This window comes from Gavialis gangeticus, unplaced genomic scaffold, assembly GCF_001723915.1.
Source record: "Gavialis gangeticus isolate Ggan-Ray unplaced genomic scaffold, GavGan_comp1, whole genome shotgun sequence".
Taxonomy (NCBI): domain Eukaryota; kingdom Metazoa; phylum Chordata; order Crocodylia; family Gavialidae; genus Gavialis; species Gavialis gangeticus.
In genome coordinates, this window is record NW_017728995.1 from 58,425,912 (window position 1) to 58,431,567 (window position 5,656).

Here is a 5,656-nt window from a genome sequence, read left to right on the forward strand (position 1 = left end):
TGGTCATCCAACCTCCTCTTAAAAACCCCCAGGGTGGGAGCCTGCACCACCTCACTTGGAAGCTGGTTCTCTGCATACTATCATTGATTTCATGACAGATGATGAAGCAAACGAAGTGGAGCCAAGTTTACATTGGCTGCACTTAGCAAACCAAAAAAGACAACTGATAGTGAAATTCATAGATCTACCGGAGAGAGGGTTTTCCTCCAACTTCATGTTGGCAGGTGGGGGCTTTTTAATGTGTTGTCCATCTCAAACAGTTTTTAAGCAATGTTATGAAATGACAGATGTCATTACAGAATTAGCAGCACAAAGACTTAACTTTCTTTCTCCCCCCAACCTTCCAAACCCAGGTCCTTCATAATGAGGAGTGGACTGATTAGTTTTGGAAAACTGCATCCTCTGTAGCCTGCTTTGTGTGCTGGAGGCTTGTCCCTTCAGCAACTTCACTGACACATTTGATGAGTCCCATTTTCCATTTCTAGAAGGAAATAAGTGGTTATTCTAAGGAGGGGAGCCAGGTTGGCTCAGTTCTTGGTGGGGTAAGTAATAAAGCACCATTACTGGGTGCTGCTATGCTAACACAACATTGTTTTATGCTACTTTCATTATATCCCTGTCTAGAGAAATCAATACACTTAATTCCCTCATGACTTCATTAATTAGCTGCAGAAGTCTCATGTTTGTTTCTTTCCACATTCCTCTAAAATATGAAAGTGTTATAATCTCCATCCCCTGGCTTGTCCTCTGCCATGGCTGAGGCTCCCAGATCTATAGTCACATTTGTGCCCTATATGGAACAAACTGAAGGCCTTTAGATGGTAAGCACTACAGTTCAAAAATATCCATAATAATATCATGCATGTTTGTAAATTGTCCAAAGCAATCAAGTTGTGATCCATTCTGGGGTGATTAAGTACAATGGTACTCTTTGTATTTAATTACAACATGAGGAATAATGAGGTCTTGCACATCTGTTTTCCAGTCTGGCTTGAAATAAATTTGAAATCATTGTGTGCATTTTCTCAGTTATTTATCAGACTTTTTTGTAGGATTTAGCTTTTTTTTTCTGTTTTGATCCCTGAGTTTTGAGTTTGACCTCTCCCACTTGTATGATGGAGGGATGCTTCTGGAATGCTTTTTTTATATCATTCAGTACTTCAGTGGTGTGCTATGTATCCAACAAAAACACTGCTACTTGACAAAGAAGACCCAGCTTAGCTGAACCCTGTTTCTGTGATCACTCAGATAATATGAACTCCTGCCAGAAATATAAAAAAAAATCTGGCCAAATCTGGCCACCATTAATGCAAAAAAACGAATGCATGTTTGTACAGGTACATGTACACAAATGGACATGGTTAATGTTAGCTTGGCTGCTGAGAGGAAGTGATAAGGGTTTGTTTTATGTTCCTCTTTATTTTTACGCTATTTTAGATTTTGGGATGTCTCTTTTGTTTGAACAGTTTGTATATGTGAACAGGAGATTGCTTATCTGGACTTCCAGAACCAAGGCACTACTATAATATGGAAGGGGCTCAAAAGAGCTAGATTATTGGCAGGGTCAAGATTGTGCATTCAAACTTCCAAGTGCTTGTGATAAACAGAGTATAAAAACAGTTCAGCTGGGTTAAGATTATGGTGAGAAGGTGAAAAATTCTGAGCTCTTGTTCTGGTTCCATCCCTGGTTTGCTGTATGGCTTTGGGAAAGGCACTTGAGATATAATTTTGTAAAGTTGGTTATTGCTTTTTGAGTGCCTACCTGAGATATCATCTTGGGCTTGATTTGAAACACCTCTGAAATTCAGGCCCAAGCCTGAACTCTAAAAAACCAAGTTACTTTTGAAAACTATGGCCTTAAATCTTTTGGTTGGCTAAAACTAGAATAATGCTTCTACTGGTTATTTATCTACCACCACATGCAATGGTGTATGGATTAACTTCTTAATGTTGCACACAGTTTAAATTTTGGCAAAAGGTAGGTAAGTACCAAGTAGTTGTAATAGAAGTGTTCATGTTTCAATCATTTCCAATGGGGATGGTAACAGAAGGGGACAATCTCGTTGCACATAAAAGGGGGAAAAAGGGCCAAGAAACCCTCTTGGCTGAACAAGGAAATCCAGGAAAGGTTAGGAGTGAAAAAGAGGTATACAGACTGTGGAAGGAGGGTGTAGACTAGGACAGGATAGACTAGGGCAACTGGTGACAGATAAGAGGGACAAAGTTGAGCTCTTCAATGAGTTTTTTTTGCTTCTGTATTCCTGAGCATGGATCAAGACAAATCTCCCATTTGGACTATAGGCGGGCACAGGAGGGACGCCAAGCCACCAACAGTTAGCACCGACCTAGTGAAGGGACACTTGGAGGGGTTGGATGTATTCAAGTCAGCAGGCCCAGATGATCTTCATCCAAGGGTGCTGAAGAAATTGGCCAATGTCATAGGAGAACCACTGGCACAACTGTTTGAGCACTTGTTGTGCTCAGGTCAGGTCCCAGATGACCGGAAAAGGGCCAATGTGATCCCTATTTTCAAGAAGGGGAGGAAGGAGGATCTGGGTAATTATAGGCCGATTAGTCTCACCTCTATCCTTGGGAAAACCTTTGAACAAATTGTTAAGGATTACATTTGTGGGAGTCCAGCAAGAAAAACAGTGCTAAAAGGCAACCAGAGTGGGTTCATAGCAGGTAGATCCTGCCTGACTAATCTTGTTTCATTTTATGACCAGGTCACAAAATGCTTTGATGCAGGAGTCGAGGTTGATGTCATTTACTTGCATTTTAAAAAGGCTTTTGACACTGTGTCTTACCCCATTCTCATAAATAAGCAGCTGTGATGTAGATAATTACATGGTCAGGTGGGTGACAAATTGGCTTAAGGGACACACCCAGAGAGTGGTGGTGGATGGGTCGGTATCAACCTGGAAAGATGTGGGCAGTGGGGTCCCCCAGGGTTCAGTCCTTGGACCAGTGCTATTCAATGTCTTCATCAGTGACCTGGATGAGGGCATGGTGAGCACACTGTCCAAATTAATGAACAACACCAAATTATGGGGCAAAGTAAACACATTAGTGGGCAGGGAATAGATTAAAGTGGATATGGACAGGTTGGAAAAGTGGGCAGAGCAGAATAGGATGCAGTTTAACAAACATAAGGTACTGCACCTAGGGAGAAGGAATCTCCAACACACTTACAGACTGGGAGATGACTTCCTAAGCAGCACAGCAGCAGAAAGGGATCTCGGAGTCATAGCTGACTCCAAGATGAACAAAAGTTGTCAATGTGATGAAGTGATTAGTAAAGCTAACTGCACTCTCTCATGCATTAGCAGGTGCACCATGAACAGGTCTAGGGAGGTGATACTCCCCTCTATGTGGCGTTGGTAAGGTCGCAGCTGGTGTATTGCATTCAGTTTTGGGCACTGCACTTCAAGAGGGATGTAGAAAACCTTGAGAGGGTCCAGACGAGGGCTACTCAGATGCTTAGGGGCCTGCAGGTAAGGCCCTACAAGGAGAGGTTGAGGGACCTGTATCTCTTCAGCCTGTGCAAGATAAGGCTGAAGGGGGATCTAGTTGCCATCTACAAATTCATCAGCCAGGGACAGCAAGCAATAGGAGATGCTCTGTTTACCAGGGCACCCCTTGGAGTTACTAGAAACAACAGCCACAAACTGACAGAGAGCAGATTCAGGTTAGACATCAAGAAAAACTTCTTTGCGATAAGGGTAACCAGAATCTGGAATGGTGGTACTCTCCCCTACCCTGGAGGTCTTTAAGAGGAGACTGGACAAGCACCTGGCAGGGGATCAGACTTGATGATCTACTAAGGTCCCTTCTGACTCTAAGCATCTATGAAATCTATGACTTATTTTGGAAATGAAAATGAGTCCTTATTTTAAAATGAGTTAGTCCATGGTATAAGGTTTAAGCAGTGGGACATGGAGTCTAATAATTAGATTTTTTAAAGAAAATTCTCATAAAAAGTTTATTATAATATAAATATGCTTTAAAGAGACAGTGTCAGCTTGTTGCACTTTCATCTGTACATGCTATGCTACTATTGTTGCAAGGAACAGCCCACGCCACTGTATTTGAAAAGAAAAGAGCATTCTTTTATTATTTTTCTACTTCCTTTTCTTAGCATGCTTGCCAGCATTTGCTTTTCTTTCCTCCTCCTTTTGTATACAGTGGTCTTGAATGCATCCCTGTGCAGTTAGGTAATCTATCAATTTCTCTTGTTGTTTGTGCAAGCTTCTGTAGAGACTGCAGCCCAAAGCTGGCCTCAGTCAGCAGGCCCTTTTAAATCAGTTTTACTTTTATCTGGTTACAAAGTCTGACAGCCAGCTAAAACTAAAATAACAAGTGTCCCTTTGCTGGATCTCATTCCCCTTAGCTGTCTTTGCTGAGTGCTTTCTCCCACCTTGCTCCTTCTGCAGTCCAGTCTACTGTCATTCTCTCTGCCAGGCAGAGACCAGTCAGTCATCCCTGTCTTATCAGAGTCCCGCTGTGAAGGTTGAGGCAGATTACATCATATTGTCTTCCCCAAAGCTTGTCCTGATTAGTATTGCACTACACTGCAACATTTCTTTCCCCATGCCTTAAAGAAACAAGTAGTCTGGGGTTTCCACGGATACCTCTTGGTTCATCAAAAACTCTCTCTCTGACAGCATCTACTTCTGTCATTCTGTACATCTGATCAACTGCAGAATTCTTGGAACAGGGCAACCGAGACCCTTAAGACTTTGTTATAAAGTCTCTCCCACAAATCTAGGAGGAAAGCATCAAACATTTACAAAAATTTGAGGTGAGAAACAAAGGAACTAATCCTAATGGCCACAACAGAACTTGTGATGGTGAAATGGGCAACTTTCGTATTGACATTATTCAATTGGCACTGTCACACTTTAGAGAGCATGGGGTATGTGACAATGAGTTTGTTGATGGCTGCTGAATCTACTGCACAAGTGACAGTCCTGCCCACAGGTAGGGCACACCCATGCACTAGCAATGCTCTGAATCTGAGCAGCAGATTCTTTCTTCGTCATCACAAAACTTGATCTAGTCCACCTCACAGCATCTCACTCCATCTCCAATCCGCCAACCAGAACAGCATTCTGCACTCCTTTCCCAGTCATCTGCAGAGATTCCAAAGCATGCTAAGTCATCTTTGCAAGCATCCCAAATCTGCACAGCAGTCTTCCTCTCTTTCTAGACCCTTTACAAGCTTCACAGTACAGCATGTTATTTGGGATCCTGTGATCCAGCATTTGCTTGACATGACCAAGCCACCTGAATCTTTTTTTTTTTTTACTAATCAACATTCTTGTGACTGACATACCAGCACTATTTAACACTTCCACATTTGTCACCCTGTCTTTCCATCTTATTTGAAGAATTTTATGCAAGAATTTGATATAAAAGCTGTTTAGTTCTTTGATATGTTTGGTGTAGGTTGTCCATGTTTCTCAGCCATATAGAAGAGTGGATAAAACACTTGTCTCATGAATATGGATTTTCATGTTAGTTGAGTTTGTTATTGTTCCAGGCTCTAAGACAGGGGGCAGGCAATTATTTTGGGTAGAGGGCCACTTACCCAGTTTTGGCAGGCTGTCGAGGGCTGCATGGGTAGCCCTGCTCCCCTTGACAGGTGCCCTGCCCC